A 20,576-nucleotide genomic window follows, 5' to 3' on the forward strand; every position below is an offset into this window, starting at 1 on the left:
ACAGAGGAACCTGTTCATTTGGACACCTGCAGCTGCTGAAAACAGGAGCATAAAAAGCCAAGGAATTTGCCAATCTGCTGTCTGCCCAACCCAATCCATAAGAAATTAGCATGAGTAACAAAACAAGCACAACGATGTGAGCATCATGGCTTTTTGAGCAGCCTGATTTATCTGCATCTCAAGCAAGCACTGAAATATTGCAGCACATACTGTAAAACACATACTTGTTAGCTACTCTTTGCTCTTGTGTCTTGCTTAAGTATTGTAAAATGTGCAAAATTATTTCCCCTACTTGGCCTTTATGTGACACGCAAGATATTTTAGCATAATGGAGAAAAAAGGCAAGACAGATTGGTAATATTTCAGTGGCTTAAAAAACCCACAGAGAATCATGGTCTCTCCCCTACTAAAACAGTAATATGTTTTTACACTCCGTAACGGTTCTTTTAGAATCAGTTCCCTTTATGCAAATCCAGGTTACAGCTCACAAGAGAAACGGGAAGGAAAAGATAGGGAGATAAAGATAGGGAGATCTTTAAACACTATCAGAATATATACCCCATGTATTATCCAATTTCTATCCAAATTTAATTAGTCAAACTACCTTTAAACCACATTCCCAAACAGCTAATTACAAAAGGACCTGAATTCCTATAGCTAATTCCTTCATGTAGGATAAGGCTGCTACTATTCTAACAATTGGGTTCCTGACTTCACAAGACATTTTTTTGTCACTTGTGGAACACTTCCATACTAACCTGCAGGTTTCAAAGCTCTCTGGTCTACAAAATGCAACTCATTACTTCCCTGTGACACAAACTTTTCTCATAAAGAGCTTTGATATAAAGCATCAATTTTTTATGTCATATATATTATAAACTACATATGAACTCTCATAATGTCATAATTTATAAATAAGAACTAAGTGTCCCAATTTATAAATAAGAGTAGAATGCAAGCTACTCCATACAATCATCTCTAAATCCTCACCTTAAAATTTTAAAATTTTATGCATATTATGCAACTATAAAATTTTCGTGTTTCATATAGCCATACTGCAAAATCACATATAGCCCAATACTGTAAATAACTACCTACAGATTATTACTATTCAAATCATTATTTCCTTAAGAAATATGCTTTATGAAGTTATAAAATAATGTTTTGACAAAGCCTGCAGAAAGTAATGTTAAACTGAAAGTACAGTAAATCACTCAAATAAAAACTACACTTTTTGTGTACTGCAGGAAAGATCCTCAAGGTTGAAGAATGCTCTTTGAAAATGCAAAACCACCACTATATTGAGCCAGCAGTTTGGGGAAGTTTACTGTGTTTTGCAGCTGACAGTATTGTTGTTGTTTCATTGCATCTGGTCCAGGAGCTGAGCAAAGAGTCGTGGCTGGCACTGACAAAGGCAAAAGTAATCTTTTGGCACAATTGACTCTTTTCTGCTAGAAACAACAGTGCTAGTAATCCAATCATTATCATAACAAGTCTTCCATTGCCTTAGTTTCAAAAGAGACATATGTGGGGGGAGAAGACAATATCTTACTGCAAGACAAAGTCCTTGGGGAAGTTTAAGATACTTTAGGTTATATCAACCCATATCAGGAAATATGTCACTAGATAATGGTTATGCAGAGAGTGTTCAGATGCCAATCAGCAAAACATGCTACTGAAAAATTTGAGTTAAAAATTAATTCCTGACTAGTTCACAGAATTCTTTTGTTCTAAAAAAGCTCAGTACAGTTAGCTAGAATAGTAAACTTCCTTTTTCCTGCCAGGTGTCTTTTTCCTCCTTTTCATGCAGCATTTTTTTATTCTTAAGAGCCCCAAACAGTCTTACATGTAGACCTATCTCTTACACAAAATTTTCACACAAGGAAGATGCTTTCACATTTCAGATGCTCTGTGAAGGCTACGAGAAAAAAGAAATCATATATATATTGCACACAGAACACCAGCACTCTGACTTCCTGCTGCTTGACATCTGGATTTGATTTGGAACGATACCCCTGCTGCCCTTGGTCTCCATCAACATGAGAAACCAAACAAGTGCTGCCCCAGGTAGCCAGCAACACTCCACCAGGAAATCAGACGTGTGCTGTACCACAGTGTTCAAGGAACCCACTCTGCTTTGTATGCTAATGTGTTTTCCATGGATGACAGATGAAAACAACACAAATGTTGGATGAGAACAAGACCCAGACCACATCTAGCAGCATGGGCACAAACAATGTACACCTTAACACAGCCAAAAGTAACTCTACCTGACAGAACCAGGACCATCAGATTCCCTTTTTAATGAAAAATCCCTCAAGTGGGGAACACTTGGTAACAAAGAACATGGTAACATCTATGGTAATAAATTCAATAAAGCCTCAAAGCAGAAGTGTCATGAAAAGTGTTCTAGCATTTTCCTGGGAAAAGCAAAAGAGAACAGAGGAACTAGGGGCATCATCACCTTTGTACAACATGTTCCACAAGGAAATGCAGTGACCAATTCCAGCATGCATTAACTCATCATGGATGTTAAAGGGCACAGGAAAGCTGTTACAGTTAGCAGAGCACTGAAAAATGTGCAGAGCAAGGCTGCAATATCGCAGCCTCTGTAGGTAAAGCCAAAAAGGTGGAAATTGAACTGTGTTGTTATAAAGGTCCAGTAACACAGACACATGCATTCAGACAGACAGAAGTATAACAAGGCTCTACCCCCACTTCCTTTTTCTAGTAGACACTGAGGATGGAAAGTAATTGAAATGACTCCTGATTTCATAGTTCTCAATCAAAATTGAATACTTCTACAGCACATATGCTGCAGTTTAATTAGGGAGTAATTCTCTGTGTATGATGTTTGTTGGAGCAGGCTCAGCTGGCAATGTGGGGCTGGGCTGGCTCACAGGGCACCTCCACAGCACTCACTGGGACACTGCTGCTGTCCCAGCAAGGACACTCCTGACCTTGGCCAGCCCAAACCCAGGAGCTTGGCCAGCATGCAGGAAAGGCTGCGTGCTCCTCACTCACCTCGGGGAGACACGGCCAAGTCAGGAGGATGCTTTCTGGCTTTATGCAGCAGATTCTAAACAGGCTTTGTTTAACATCACTTTTATGATGCTACTGTGAGATTTCAAGTTATTCTAGAAGAAAACCTGAAGAAACGTGTTGTCTCATTATTTCAACATATGTGTTCATTCTGAAGAAACAGATCCAAACATTCATCTAATAAAAAAAAATTTGATCTTAGAATCAAACTGAAATGAAGGTTGCTCTTGCTGGCATAAGACAAAGAAGACTATATTTAAAACTTATTTCGAGAGACACAGGCTCTGATGTTCGTGTAAACACTATAATATACTTTATAGGGTTACCATCTGCTATGATGTTGATCAAATAAATGATTTGACAAAAAAAATCACATTGTAGATTGTTATACTAGGTACTCAAGGTATGAGTTTCTGTCTTTTATAGCTTCTTTATCCAATTTTGTTTCAGAGTAATGATATTCCTTCAGATAAGATTCAACATCTGAAATCAATTACAAAAAACCTACAGCACAAACCATAACAGCGCTGATTGCGTTTTGCATGTCAGACACACAAACAAATCAATCTACCATTAGGCCATATATTGCAAAAGTCTATCATAAAGTATGATTCCAATTATTACCCAAAATTATATTTTAGGTCTAGACTTTCTAGTAAGGAGATGAAAAGAGTAATATTTGATGGAGAAATACTGTACTCAAATATTTTAATTTTCAATAGGTTAAGACTAGTTCTCGTCCTCTTCTTGTTGTTTTCAATTAAAACAAAAATTCTCTTTTTATACTAGAAGTAATATTTTCAATAACATAATAAATAAATAAATACATAAATAAATAAATGAAGACAAGAAAGTTCCACGCATTTATTACCCAGGGAGTGGGAGAACACACAGATGACAGGAGGACCAGACTGACACTCAAAACCAAAAGCAGCTTTGACAATAGATACAAAGTGGTAGGCTTAAAATATCCAAAGCTGAGAGCATTAATCAAATTGAGAAGAGAAATGAAAGGCAGGCAACCTACCAATAGTCTAACCACTTAAGTGCCATTGAGATAAATTCAGATGCAACATTATAGTTAGGCAAAATATAAACCACTTTCATTTAAAATTACATAAATAGAGAACTTTATCTCCACTCACACTCCATGATAAAGGAAAAGCAAGGGGAAGTGCAAGCATGGAGGACAAAAAAAAATTTCAGATCCTAATGCATGCTGTTTATTGGAGAAAGCACTAATTGCCTTGCAGCATACAGATACCAAGTTGCCCCCTATCCCTCAAGATCAAAAGCAGAGTTCCTCCCCAGTAACAGAATTGCTTAGTAGAGGCATCAGTGAGATCAGCAGAGCAGTATCCTTTCTTGTACCCTTGCTCCAGAGAAAACAAATGGAAGAGCTGTGGATATGTCACAGAAATGCCATCGTGAGTCTGTCATCTGGTACCAACTCTGGACTTTACAGTTAGTTCAGGAAACTTCCCAAAATAATTTTATTAAATTGCACAATGCCGCTCACTCTCCTCCCAGTATTGAGCCATGGTGTCACAGACTGAGCCCTTCATCCATTGCACAGTGTAAAATAGAGATTTCTCATGGGCTAACCTACTAGTTTTCATATCTTTCCCCATTGGCAACATTGGTTACCTCAATTAGTACCCATAAAACACTGGCTTCCATTCAAAAATTAATCTTTGCAAAGATCAGTTTGTAGGATCTGTTTGAAATATCAACAGTGATTATTAATAGCAGTAAATAAATTAATTTTTCATTTTTGAAATATTGTTTATCCTGGAGATTCCCAGAGCATAATTATCTGACACAGCAAAGAATAAATACCTACTATGCCAGTCATTGTGGAACTTATTTGAATAATATTCAGAAGATACATGATCTAAAATTAATTTCTATCTATAAAACAGGTAATCACAATTAAAACTTCAGAAAAACAAAATTATTCAAATTGGAGGAATGTACAGCACATACACAATTTACCTGGGCAATAATCAAAACTTAGACAAATACTGACATTGGCAGGTATTAAAAATTAGTTGCAACTTAACTATCAGCAAATTGAATTCTCCCTATATGTAGAGCTGTTTAAAACCTATATTATCATACAGAAAATTATTTTGCATGAACAGTATTTTTTCTGGACAGAATAAAACTTCAGGGTGCATGCTCAAAGAACTTTTTGTAAAGCAACAAAAGACATTGTGTAAATTCAGAAGAAAATGGGGGGGAAGCATACTAGTTCAGGAAAACTGAACAAAAAGCTTGAATTTGTTTTAAAAGTCTCTATTAGCATCAAAATTCAGTACTGGCAATACGGTTCCTGTATAACTATCAAGTATGGTTTAGATTTGTTTCAACTCATTACCTAAATACAATTTGCTATTTAAAAAAAGGCAATTACTACTTTTAACTTGATTTCACAAATAATCCTATTCATTTCTTGCAATAAGACCTATGTTCCCTAAGAACAACATTGGGTTATTAATTCCTGTAAGAGCAGTGCCCTTACAGAAATGTCAGACACTACCTGCTTCTCTTTCCTCATATTCTCTGCTTCCTAAACTCTAAATCATGTCACCGAACACACCGAGTGACCTGGCATGACCTGGACACTTCAAATACAACACAACCCACTCAAAATAAAATTGGAACTGACATTTCCCACACAAACTGTACTAAACCAGAAAACTGCACGTTGCTACACACATCTTGCCAGGAAAAGTACATCAGGTACTGTTCAGAGAGAAGAGCATATTTATAATACTGTATGTAACAAGCATTTGTTAGTTATGTATAGTTACTGAGGCAGTTCAAGCATAAGCTTGAACTTAATGAAAAAAACTGTCAAAATAATGACAAAAGCTATCATAATTAGCATTTAAACTATTAAAAAAGGAACTTTCTTACAAATGCACTGAGGTGCTCAGAGCACTACACAGTAAAGCTATTTTTCACAATGCTGCCCCAAAATTCCCTACATTAATACAAGTTTTAATATTATTATTTGATCCAATTTAAGGTTAAAATTTTTATAAAAATTAAAATGCTGATATTCATAATTTATCCTCTACACAAAGAATATTTACATGCATACCCACAGAGTATATTTTGAAGCCTCCCTGGTTACAAATGTGAAAAAAGTACACCAGCTTAGAGATGAAGCCTTTAGCAGGGGTACAACCCAGAGCTTTTATTCACACGCAAACACACACAGTTAAACTGCTATTAAATTGCATCATGCTGCTTATCCCCCTCTCTGTGCTGAGCCATGAAGTATCAGGCTGAATAGCTCTAACAATGCAAGTCTCAGCCCCACAGTACCAGCTATCATAATAATCCTTTCTACTGGCAAATTTTCCTGTGGTTACTTCAGTTATGACTCAACTGGTTTATATAACCACACACTTTTATATATACATATATATATATATATATATATATATACACACACACACACACCAAATCAAGGCCAGTGTCACAAGACTGCACACACCAGGTCAAAAATACTCTAATACAGCCTCACAGGCAACAGCTACTGTTACCAACTGTATTACAACTCTATCATACAGAAAACTGCCAATTCAGCCACCAGAACACAATTAATCTGAGTTACACAGTGTGTAACTGAGGTGTTAACTCTCATGAGCAAATAAAACATGGCAAGTGTGACAGCTTTCCTAAGAATATGGCAAAAAATGTTAAGAAAAATTATTTTTGATCATTTACTGTATCACAAGGTGTCTAGCAAATTTTGACCCTCTTGAAAACAAATTCCAAGATCAGCCTGAGGTCAGTATCCTTTCATGATGTTGATGATTGTCATGTATCTTTATACGTGTACAATTAAGATAACCCAATTGCAACAAATTCATATTACTCTGATATTTAGAAGATCATTAATACCTTAGTATTAAGATCTTTCAAGGGAAAAGAAACTCTCTAACACATAAAGCAGAGTGGGGGGAGAAAAAAACCAAATGAAAAAGTTTTTGAGAAACAGCATACATTTTGACTCCCCAAGTTCATGAAGGTGAACCAGTGGAGAAATCAAGCATCAGACAAAAACCTTGGAATTTAGTGAGGTAGAATTTTAAGCCTTAAGTATAACAGCAAATATACTATACCGTATAGCCAAGAAAATGTAAGTCCACATTTACAATAATGTGACTGGAAACAAAGACACTTAAAGATACACTGTCAAGATCACAGAAGCCTGAGTCTGAGCTTGAGAAGGTGTCAAGCCATTTCATAAAAGCATCTGGAAGAAAACCTATACTTTGCCAAGATACACAGTATCCCTGTATCTGATTTTGGGCAACCCAACAATACAGAAATCAAAAGTCTATTAGCAGCAGCATGACATCTAAGCCTCTCACTTCAAAACAACAATATACTAACATCTTACATTTTTCATAAAACAAAGTATGTAGAATACCAAGAAGTTTGAAAGATTTTTAAGTTTGCCTCTAGACAGCCACATCTTCAATGAGAGTATTTCTTACACTTCCTTGTTCTAAAGAGAACATCTAAGTCAGCTGCAGGAATTAACTCTCATTACTAAGAAAAACAGAAATTACACATCAGGGTTGTGCGAACTCAAGTTTCTCATGAGAGAATTCTGTTTCTTTCAATACAGCTAGGGAAAAGTGTCAATTGTATGACAATTTCAACATTAAACACCCCCTTCTAAGTCTAAAACAAAGTTTATCTGCTCAGTATTTCAACAGAGAAGAATGTTAATGGATAAGTGCAAGCATGGCACATCTGCTCACCTAAGCCAGAACTGTGGCAGGACAGATAGCTCTAAGTTAGATGTGGAAAAAAAAACAGAATAAATATAGCCAATGTTGACTTATTACAACCCAGCTCACTCATTTCTCTCCTCTTTTGCCAAAAATCAAGAAAAAATCTTCCATACTTCTTCATCTTCAATCAAGCAAGCAGCTTTTCTGAGATTAGGGCTCCACTATTTGCCCTGCAGCATAATGAAGGGCCTTCTGTTTTGTCCAAGGCAAAGGTAGCAGTACTTCTTCCCTCAGTAAAAGACCTACCTAGGACAAAATGTGTTTTCTTCTACTATTTTAGGCATGAAGGAGAAAAAGGCTTAAAGTAAACTATTAAAAATTTCTAGGAGCATCTCTACTTGCATTTACACGACTGATAATTTGAGCTGATGGAAGCTAGCATCAGTCTGCAATGTCAAGGACTACTTTTTCCAGTATGCATTTTGTACCAACAAGTGCTTCCCCCTCCATAAGGAAGCTGGAATGTAGTACGTCTCTTGCCAGATGTTCTCCTTCTGCAGAGGTCCAAAACCAACAGCTCTCAGTAATTCCATTACTTCTAAAAGTCAAAGCCAGAATCCAGTCTGAACAAATGGAGACCTGGCACAGCCTGTGTCGCTAGCAGGGCCCTGAGACACCTTAAAAAAAAAAAAAGCTTAAAAAAAAAACCAAAAACAAAAACAAAAAAACCCCACCCCAATATACCTTTATTTTCTCAACACTGAGACATTTCTTCCAACAGCTTATTAGACAGAGATTTTACTGGTATTGTTAAATCTCATTCTCAAATTAAGAAAAAATAATGTTCTCTGACAAAGGAGAGAAATCTGTCTTTAAGTGAGCCAGGTATCCTTACATCTGCTCAAATACTTGCTGAATGAAGCTCCCTGCTGCCTGGGCTCTTAGCTGCCTCCTGAGGCAGGCAGGCTGTGTGCTGACAGCAGCCTCAGTGCGAGTGGCAGTAAATGACAGGGTGCCCACAGTGCTGGAAAGCTGATCTGATACAGCTCAGTCTCCTACATCAACAAACAAGGTGGAAGGGACTGGGGCCTGGCCTTAATGAGCCTTGCACTAATACACAGCAGCACTGCAGCAACTGGAATGTCTGAGGGAGCCTGGTTCACCTTCCAGCCTCAAAAACGTTCGCTTTTCTTCTTTCCACTCTTTCCCTTTGTTTAAAAGAAAGGCTGTTCTTCCCCTTGAACGAAGACGTCCAGCTCATGGCAGGACTAAGTTGCATGATCCCCATATTCACAGGCTTTTCCCTTCATAACCAAAAGGTATCAGCTCATCTACTCATTTCTGCTGCACTTCAGGACACCCCCTATTTTAACATTCTTCTGGTAGCATATCCATGTTGTTAGAGCTTTAAGTCTGCAAAGACTACCATTAAACAACAAAACCACACCTTTAGAACATCAGCAGCACAGAAGTAACAACTTCCAGAGTAGCCAAGGCTCCATGCTCAGCACTGTGGTCTTTAAATGCTAAAGAATAATTAAAATAATTTTACTTTGCTAGTTTAGCAGAAACATGCAACTATTATGAAAATAACTTAACACAGCATCCCACTAACTTAAAAAAAACAAAAAACAAACAAAACAAAACAACAAAACAAACAAACACACACCAATTTAATTTTCTATTCCAGAAAATAACTACTAAATCTGACAGAGTCTGGCTCCCGTGGAAGTGAATCCAGAAATATCTTCATCTGCTAGTGAAGATATTAAGATTTCCCCAACTTTACTTTTTAACCAAAGATACTTTTTCCTGTTTGAAGACTCCACTAATCGTCCTTTTATTTCTTCTGCTAGCTTTCCATTTAATACCCCACAGTCTGGTTCAACTGTGTAACATTTCTTCTTGGCTTAAATCCTAAATATCACACTTTTTATAGAAATCTGAGTTTTCAATGCTTTTCTTGTAACAAGTGTTACATGAGTTAAAACACTCTTAATAAAATGCACTTAGAAACCATGCATGCTTCAGAAGCAGAACTTTGACAAAAAAGTTAGAATTGGACGTTATAGTCAAGTATCCCCATTTTAAATTGCCTTCATACTCTAACAGTTGGAACAAACATACCTGTTGTAGTTAAAGTGCACTCATTCCTTTGTTGTTTGTTTTTTTTTTTAAATGAGGACAAGTTGCACTTTGAATACAAAATAAATTTGCTGTTGCTGTTTCTCCAAGTATGCTGTTACAGCAGTTCTGGAGGTTATAGCTAGAAAATGCTGAAAGCCAATAAAATATGGTAGACAGTCTTTCTGTGGAAAAAAAAGCACCCTTACCTAGTAATTATCCTTCTTACAATAATAATGTAGTATTAAAGACTTTAAAACATTTACTTAAGTAGTCAGAAAGCAAGTAGCAATCAATAACTAATTATTTTTCTTTAACTCCTCCTCCTAGGATGTTTTAAAATCTCTCCTTTTACAAAAGCACAGAATAGTGTCATAATGTCATGCCTAAAAAATTACACCTTAGTTTTGGGAACCAATTTCCAGGGATATTTCACCAGAACACTGCAGTGAATGATTTTACATTAGAAATAGGACAAATACTCTGATTTTAATATTAGAGGTGAGCAAGGATAAGAAGTGGAAGGAATCTAAAACTCTTCAAGTCCCAAGCACTGCCAGCACTACGTCCAACAGACCTGTCCCATCAGCCAACCTGCAAATACAGCCCTACCAAACCTCCCGTGCAGAGTGAGCCTGCACAGGCAACAGCACTTCCCAACTCCAGCAAGGCACTCTGATGCAGGAACCACTGCCAAACAATAGCTCATGAGTCAAGGTTTATGTATGCAAACACAGCCTATCTTCCCAACAGCTAAGGGCTGGCTGCCACCCAAAGGAGGCCATCCTGCTTCCCTTAACACTTGACTGTCCCCACTGCCCACAGCCCGGCTCACGTCTTCTTCCCTCACCCGAACTAGCACCAGGGTTTGTAGGGACCTGTGGTAAACCCACCCAGAAAGAAACTAGTAGAGTACAGACCCATAAAAATAAACCCTCACTGGTTCTGGTCTGACTTGCTCACAGAAGTATTTCACTACTGGGCCAGAACAGCACCAGTGATGCCAGAAAGGAAAGGGAGAGCACGAGAATGCCAAAGCAAGGTGTGTGAAGGGCCAGGGAAACCAGCCCATCACTTCTGAAGCATTTACTACCTCTGAGACTGGCTGTATTTAACAAGGAAGACAAAAAAAAAACCAACCAACCCCCCCTCCCCCCAAAAGAAAGGCGCTTTTTTCAGGGGAAAAAATAATGAAAGAAAAAAAAAAAAAACAGGCAACACATGTGGTGATGCATAAAATCCTGCAATCTGCTTTGGGACTACTGGCTTTATTGAACCATTGGTAGGTACTATGCCAATAAGTGAGAAAAATAACTGAATTAAATGCATGTTTCAGTTCACTAAACACCAATAATCTCATTAAAGAAATCTTTTAAATATTGAATCTGCTCCATGTTAGGGTAGAAACAGGTTACCAGGAAGTTCAACACTGCCAGAAAACTCCTGCACATTATTGTTTGCTTACTAGAATTTTAGCCAAAAGTCGGAAGAGTAAATTATGTCAAAGTAAATGGCAACAAAACCCAAGCATTTTCCGTCTCTCTGTTTCTTTGGTAATTAAAAACCTTTAAAAAGTAAGAATTTTTATTTTAAAATTTCAAAGTACATTTTAAAATTTGGCCAAAATGAGCCTTGGGTTCCATGTGCCAAATAAGTTGCTTTTAATAATTATGATATCCCATTTTCTCTCTCATTTTAGTATCTTAGGCATTGCCAAAACAAGTCAATTTATCCATATTGCCTCTTTAGGTGGCAACTTTGTTTTAGATCCTGTATTCAGTTCTCTATAGAGATGCTTTTAGCTTTGACAACAGCTTTCAGACTTTGTTTCATTTTGTACTTTACTTGTTCATACTGCAACACTCCAATACAATGAAATCTGTGTAAATGCCCAGATTTGCTCAACCACTAAAAATAAAAATGTTACCATTTATAAGGGTTATCAAATAATTTTAACACAAGACAGATTCTTCCCGTTCTTCTGCCTTTTTCAAAAAGACTGTAACTTGGCATTAGGAAAGAATTTATTTTATTCCAGTCACAAAGAACATTACTACTCTTCAACATACTGTAATTTGATTATTTTGCAGGTCACACTTTGTGAAAGGGTAATAAGGCATCATGTGTCTTCACATTGCAGTTTATAAGGCAAGGATTACTGAAGAAGATTCAGAAGAAAATATCAACCTTCCCAGATGCACAAGAGCATTCTGAAGATCTGAAGATTCACACATGGAATAGGGCATCTCAGAATAAACATCACATACAGCTCCACAACATATGTTCACGTGAACTAAAAATGCAAAACTTATTCCTTTGGACAAGGCTGGCCCACATACTTTTAAGAGAATTAAGAAATACTTGTAAACTGAAGTGAATTTATACTTTAACACTCTTCACCTGGACTCAAACAAATATGATATGCTCACATAACTAAAAGGCTAAACAAGATGACATTTATGTCCTTTTGTGCCCATTCCACAGACACACATGGGATTTCTCTGGCAGCCAAACCAACACAAATTGACCAAATGTGACCAAATTTCCACAAGTGATATGAAAGCCCAGTGAATTAAACAAACATTTTAAGGCACCTGGCAAGAAAAGAAACAAATGTAAAAATTCACTACAAGAGCTCCAGTAGCAATTTCGTTATACTCCATTTACTTAACATGCAAAGCTTCTATTTAAAAGGTCACACAAAGGAAATAAACATGTGCATCACTGAGGTGTATATCTGCAATCTTACCTTCAAAAAAACTCTGTGAATATTACCAACTACATCATCAAATCTACTTTCAGGACTAAAATTTGTTTGGATTTTATTTCTTGCCTTTTTAAAGAAAAAACAATTAAAGAATACATCTGAAGCCATTTCCTTCTACAATTTAAAGTTTACTGTGGAATTTTTAAACATCAGAGCAGAACTTTATGAGTAAGACATATATTCTTAAATAATTATGAAGAAACTAGAATACTGTATACACTTCAGTCCCTGAGATCTCTTAAGTTTTTATTCTCCTAAAGGACTCAGAGCAATCATTATTTTAATGTTGAGCGTATTATGGGACAAACAAGAGAAAATAAAATACAAAAATTCCTATGAAATATTATACTAAAAAAAAGCACAAATAACAGAGTAAGAAGAGCACAGAAAAACAGTCAATGCCTGCTTTTATTAGAAAAGGTTCAGTGTGAACAAGAACTTCACACATGGTAGAACCTCTTAAGACCTGTGAAGCCTCTAAGTCATCCAAGGACTAATTAGGTTTTCAAGAAGTCTTAAAATCTAATGCACCTTGTTCCTACAGAATTTCAATTTAATATGGATTCTTAACTCTTTCACTGTAAAATCAGAGTCTAGCAGTTTATAAGAGAGTGCAAAAATACAGATGAAGCTAAGCCACTTCATATTTTCTATTAAGAATGAAATGAAGTACAGTTGAAATCAAAATTCTATACTTGCTATACTTTATTTAATCCTGAGTAATACCATCTATAATGCTACTTACAGAGAAGTAATAGAAGAATCTGCTGTGGTGCCTATATTGATCTAGTGTTGTACTGAACACTTTTTCTATTGAGAGTCAACTACATATCCTCCACATGCACATCTCTCACTCTAACACAAATTTTACAAGTTTTTTTTACATCACAATAAATGTTCTGCTCAACAGAAAATATAGAAATTATAAAAGGGAACATCCACATTTTAAAAAATCTATCAGTCTTAATTTAAACCTAAGAAAAATACTGACTAGAATTACAACAGTGTATTTCATCTTTCACACAAGAAAATCCACTCAAAGCCTTTTTTAAAACAGATCCAAAATTAGAAGTCTGTAACTGCTGCAATCTTAAGGCTGTTAAGCTTCCAGACCACAGACAGCTCATAGCAGGGCTGATTAGCTCAATCACAGCACCTTGCTAACAGCAGTTGAGAGCCCTAAACTGAATCTAAATCACATCAAGCAACTAAAAAACAGGGGCAAAAGTACTTTATCCTCAAAACATTGAGTATACTAACATAAAAAGAATGGATAACCTACAGAAGTTCATGAATTAACTAAAACCCTATGACACGTTTCCACAAATAGCATATATATCAACCAAAAAAAAGTATATAAAGTCCCAAATCAATTTCATGAACACAACTAAATTATGGAATGCTGTCTGAAGTTAGGGATTGGGAATATGGTTACAGCACCAAGATGATACTGGGGTGGAAGACAACATGCAATTGAGGAGAAATAGAGAGAAATAAGAGCTAACTACTCTAGGGAGATTTTTAACAGCTTTTACTTTGTCCCTTGATGTTGTCAGCCTCAATGGAAAAATTTCTCTGTAGGATTTGTTTTCTTTTCAAAGTAGCTGAAGTAATTCAAAGCCACCAACAGCTTGAAGGAGAATGAACCACCTGTAGAGGTCAGCATTCTAAAAGTGTACCAGTAAAAATGTAACAAATTGTCAAACTCCCTGTTCAGGAGAAACTTGATACTATGTGTGTTGAATAATGATAACTCAATGCATCGACACACAGGCATGTCTCCTCCATCCTTTTAGTCAAATAGCATAGAAATAATTTTCCTCTGAATAATACAATGTAGAAGAAGATGAAAACAAAATTCCTGAACTGGCTCATCAGAGAAGTAACATTTGAATAAAACCAGTTTCCTAAGCCAGAATACAGCCACCATTGTGGTTAAATATTTCATGAATTTAATATCAAGAATTTACACAGAGAATAAAATAGGAAAATTATTAGATAGATGGCACAGGCAACTTTTAAATTTATAAATTTATATTGAAAGATAGTATATCAAATGGCAAAATTCCTTCCCAGAGTTAAGAGTTTTGCTCAGCTTGTACCATAAAATGAATATGGTATAGTAAAGGGTCTTTCTGGAAGACTCAGAAATATGTGCTCAAGCAGTTAAAAAATTTTAAATACTGTACAACAACTCAAATATCTCTAACTAGATCATGAAAATGCATTCAATATAAAAGAATACCTGTTTTATTACTATGCTATAAGGTGAATAGCATCATAAGAATTCTGATCATTGCAATTTTTTTTCCCCTCTGAATGTGTGGGCAAGATACTGGATTTCATCTAAATTTCCTGTTGATTTGAACAGGAAAGCAGAAAAAAAACAAAAAGAAAAAGAAAAAACCACCTGCTACAGAAAATCTCTCATTTGTTTCTTTTGGTTGCATGTAATTCCTCTGTGTTGCCCCAGGTATTCCGAGTGAGGTTGCTCTTTGCACGAACAGAGAAGCAACTTAGCTTTGAGCTATAAAACTAAAAAGGAAAGGCTCACAAACAAGTAGTTAGTCTTTTTCACAGGAAAAAAATAATTTAAATGTATGTATGTATGTATGTATATATATATACACACACACACATACGTAATGAGCCTCCAGCAATAAAACCAAGGCAATTCAAAGGAGTTTTCAAAAAATGGTCAGACATCCAACACCATGAAGCAGGAGAAGGTTCTCCTGCTTGAAATGGGTCAATATGAACAGAGATTATTTAAACACAATTATGTTTCACTGTGGAGCACCCACTTACTGTTTTCTAAATACTTTAACCTCATTCTCTTCGCTTACTATTGTATTTAGTCTTTAGGACATGCTACAGATGATTATTTATTTTCTGACTGCCAATCCTTCCTTTTGGGAAATAGTTTTTGTCCAAGGTTCTCCAAGTTTCCATCCTTCTCAGTATATTTCCAGTTCCAGTATTTAACTCTGGCTGTGAATTGTACAAAAATCCCATCTCCAGACAATCACTGATGAGGCAGAGCCTGGCAGCAATGGTCAGTGGCTGCATCTGACAAGGCCTCCTGGTTTAGGAGCCTCCTTCTAACAAGTCATAGTTTTGGCTGTTCCCAACTTTTTGCATTAAAAACAAGGAATCCATCTTCTAATCCCAAACACTCATGTTATCCAAGTATGCAGACAAAGCAAGCAAAAGGGTCTTCGAACAACAGGACCTCTGAGAAATCCTAGCAGCAGAACTCCCTGCACCAAGGAGCTCTGCTCTCCTCAGCCTTTTTAAGCAGCCTGAATGTGAAGGACTTACTTGAGTGCATGACCAGAATATTAAATATCTCACACTGTCCAGACTCACAGTGAGCCTGTCAAATATCAGAGTAATAAAGTACTCCAGAGCAAAACTTTTTTGATGACTACACACTATCAGTAGCACCAACAACAGCAGCATCCACACAGTTACGTGCCCAGTTACACATTACTCTAAATGGTGTACCAGAGTTTGGAGAAAACACTGCCACAGTTGGCAAACATCATCTTCCACTATCACTGCCAGAGCCACTGGATTCCTTGACAGACACTGTCCCCTTATGATTTCACCCAATTTTAGGAAGCACTCAAGTATTCAGCCATTTCTGAAAGCATTTAGGATTTCAAGTGAGTTTTTTAATAAATGCTGTCTTATAAAGGATGTCTTCTCTAAGTCTGCAAACAAAAAATACTTGAAGTCACTGTGCTAGAAATGTTACAAAACTCAAACAGAAGGTGCAACTTCCTTGTCAATAGACTTCCACTGCATACCCACATCTGTAATGTATGGTAGCAAAAGCAGACAAGAAAAAACAATTAAGTGGTTCAGCCAAGAAAACAAATATATATATATACACACACACACACACACTTGAACATGTATAAAAATACATGTTTATATAAATTTCCTTTACACATTCCAAATCAAGATGCCAGGTTAAAACAAAAACAAAACAAACAAACAATAAAAGAAAAAAACCACCTTTGACATTTACGCATCATCTTTAAAATGCAGAGGAAGGTATTTTTTTCTACTGCTATTACACAGAAAAAAAAAAAAAAAAAAAAAAAACATGAGCCAGACCATTTCAGCAATTTTTATGTCCCTGGTGGCAAACTTGCAGCTAACCACGGAGCCTCACCTTCAAAGTCACTTAGTTTAAAATCACTAATTTCTCAGAAAATACTCTGAATTCCAGCAAAGTCCCAACAGGGAGTGAAATGGGCTGGGAGAGAGAGTAAATAAGTGAAGGACAAGGAAAAAGAAGAAAGATATATAAACAAAATGAAAACATTTCAAAAGAATCCACAGAAGTATTTCCTAATAACCACCACATGTGCTGTCCCTTGCCCCTCCCAGCAGGCCAGGGCTCCTTGGGCACTGCAAAGCTGCAGCTGTGACAGCAGCAGGGAGCTGCTGCTCCAGTGCAGACCTTCTTCTCACCTGCAGCATGGCAGAGGCAGACTCCTTGTGCTCACCTAAGCAAGACTACATTTTTTGGATGACAAAAAAAGGTAAGGAAAACTGCATTGCTACCTCAAATAGATCTGGTGTTACAAATAAATAAAATACCATTTTAAAAATTCAAATACAAAAGCCCACACACAACATATTGCCTACATTTTAATCAAGAACAGAAAGAAAATGAGAGCAGATATTACTTGGCTAGATTTAAAGGAAAAGGACAATCCTTTTCAATAGCAGGCTCCATTTCTCAACATGACTGTGTTCCAAAAGATTAGATAACAGTATCAGGCAACATCTGACTATTAATGACACAACCTCACAGAATGAAGGAAAGTATTTCAGCATATATTGACTTTGTAAGATTTAAGTTATCAGCACACAAACAGCCCATCCTTTTCTAACACATTAACATATAGGTATTAAATGCTTGGATTAATGGATTATAAAGGAGTAATACCATAAATTAATTCTGATTTAACACCTCAGCAAAGTTTCTGAAAAAGAAAAGAGGAAGAAAAAAAAAAAGGAAAAAGAAGAGATCAGCATTCCAGAAGTATCCTCAGGGGAAAGCAGCAGCCGATCATGGCACACATTACCTCTGCCCCTGGTTCATCCATCTGCTGCACCTCAAGGAATGCCACAGGGGAAGCAAACATGTGGAGCACAGCTAATAACAGCAATTCTGTCCATATTAGAAACTAATTATCACCCTTTCCTATCAGGATCAGTGCTTCCAGAATTATAAGCAATTTACCCTACTAAATGCAGTCTAGAATTTAACACTCAATAACTCAATAGCTTTTTTTTTTTTTAATGCCGATTTGGACTTGGATGTAATGAAAATTCTATTTCTTTTCCTCTCAGCCCTGCCCACTGTCTTGCACCTGAAGATTTAAGTTTTTGGGTTTTTGTTTGTTTTTTTTTAGTGAAGGGGTGAAGGAAAAAAAAACCTCTGCTTAAACATAATTCTGTGCTTTTAACTCTCAGCTCAAAACTTCACAATTGCTGTGATTAAGTCTATGTAAATCTAACAAAGAAGACAAACATTGAGTTTATATTGTATTAGCCATCTTCTGGAAATAACAGCATGAAATCTCATTGCTCCCTAACAAATATATTACTTTTCATTAAATACACAGACCATGAAACTACAAAATTAGATTAAAAAGCTGTGAATAGCATTTTATGTATTGACCTTGCAAACAGAAAACAGAATTTCTCCTTGGTCTGTTGTCATTCTACCAAACTAAAAATCAAGAACCTGGAGGATTGTCGAGATCTCTCCCAGCATTAGCCGGGTCTGTAAGAACCCAATTATTTATTTTTAAATTACCAAGTAAACATTTTGTTTTAATTAACACCACCTATTTGAGGCACTACTTCTGCACATTTTGTAGCAAAATCCAAACAACTGAGAAACAGAGAATACCAAGGAAAACCATATTATGAGTGAGTGCAAAGACCTGAATAAAGAGCATCAGATATGGATCAAAACAGTGCTTCTCCCACAAGAATCTCAATTTCTCCTATCCATCCACTCCTCAAGCGAAGTACTTCTCTAGCCCTGACCCAAGTTTGTCTCACAGCCTACCAAGACCAAATCATCCTCTTCCAAATTCCCTCAAAGCCCATCCTGCTTAGCCAGCAGGTGCCACTTTTTTGAGAAGGAGAAGGTCAACATTTCCCTAGGGATTTGAGCAAAATGCCTCCTCGAGCGAGCAGTCTGGCAGTGGTGCTTGGGTCTGCTCCCCTGAGACTGCACATGCTGGCTCTGCGCCTTGAGGTAGCAATGTCAAGAAGTGTTAAGGATTTACAGAGAAGTCTCACGAATTTCAGTGAAAAGCATTCTAACGGAAATCACTCAGCTACTTGGTTTGCACCTCTGAAGAACATACATTAGTATTACGCTTAAAACATTTTTAGATGGAAATGAAACCTTCCCCAAAATATTTAATTCAAAAGTAAATAGAATTTAGTGCCAAATGCTAAAGAACTGTAATAACAAAGCAGAGCAACTGCTTTTTGTAGTACACAGACAAATGTAATACCACTATACATTCACAGTACTTATAAAGCTGCTTTTTTTTTTGCGCTAAATTGAGAATAGTCAAGGCTGTATTTATGACCAACTGTATCCTTCAGTATGGAGGGATACAAAGCACAAACCTAATGCAAAACATCAGCAACTTGGCTTAATAAGATTACAGTACAGTAAAGGGTGCTCATAAGCATTTTCTATAAATGAAATGTAAAGCCTGATGACTACATACGAGCCGGAAGACCAACCTAAGCTCATAATGAAGGTATTGTGACAAAGCTTAGTATCTAAAACACCAACAGAATGGTGTATTTCTGACGTGGTTGAAAAATTCACACCGATTATTAAAGCAGCCATGTTCCCAGTGGCTAGTTTTAGGGTAGTAGTGTTCTAGTTTCTATGATCCATGTAAGTTATAAGGCAAATAATACTGAGTTTACCTAGTATATTATTCCTTCCTGCAAATCTCACTTCTCAAAATAACAGCGTATTTACAGTAATGGCACATGGTTGGAAAATTTAAACCACTTGTACAACACCCTTAAAGAAATCAGTAAAAATATATGTACATTTAACTCAGTACACAACAGTTTCTTTTTCAAATGCAGAGAAAAAGGGGGACTTCTTTATGATCTTCTGTGGGAAAAGCAAGCTGGTAGACTGAATAAGTATCAAGAACTATAACCATTAATTCACTAAGTAAAAATGGGCAGGAAATCAAAGCCCACCACCCCTGCTATCCAACCACATATACCCTCTACCAGTACACAGAAATAAGTACAATCAAACAGCATCAGGCACACTTGGTTTTGTTTCCTCACCTTTACAGTTTTGAGCATGCTTAACCCCATGTCCACCACACACAGACACAGCTATTCTTATATTATCTGTATGCCTTTAGGAAACACTCCTACAGTCCTAGACCAGTAATGACAGAATTTACCTAAACAGATTTGTCAATAACATTGATAAACAGCATATAAGCTGTTCTACCAATGTCTTATTTACATTATCACCCTTACGAGATTCAGTAACTAAATTCACATTAAAATAATTCTACAATGGTACTTCAGCATTCAATAAACCATGCTCCTTAGTATGTCACCATGAGTTATTCCCAGGATTAGAGGGAAAAAAAAATACTGACGTATATAAAAAATGTAGAAGACAACATCCTTTGCATTCACGCTGTTTGCCTGTCCAATCCAAACCTCAGTTAGGTCAATATCAGTCAAGGTCTTTATTTCTTTATAAAATTCCATTTTATTTCTAAGAGATACCAGGAGCTCATTGTGCATGCACAATGCATAGAGTGTGCTGAGGAGGAAGAACTAAA

The 20,576-nt window shown here is 36.5% G+C and overlaps 1 protein-coding gene across 1 annotated transcript in view; it reads right to left on the reverse strand.

The window, feature by feature from the left end:
* TCF12 (transcription factor 12) overlaps positions 1-20,576 on the reverse strand; it is a 158,633-nt gene that overhangs the window by 118,617 nt on the left and 19,440 nt on the right. The window lies entirely within an intron of this gene.

The sequence above is a fragment of the Cinclus cinclus genome, chromosome 13, assembly GCF_963662255.1.
Source record: "Cinclus cinclus chromosome 13, bCinCin1.1, whole genome shotgun sequence".
Lineage (NCBI taxonomy): Eukaryota > Metazoa > Chordata > Aves > Passeriformes > Cinclidae > Cinclus > Cinclus cinclus.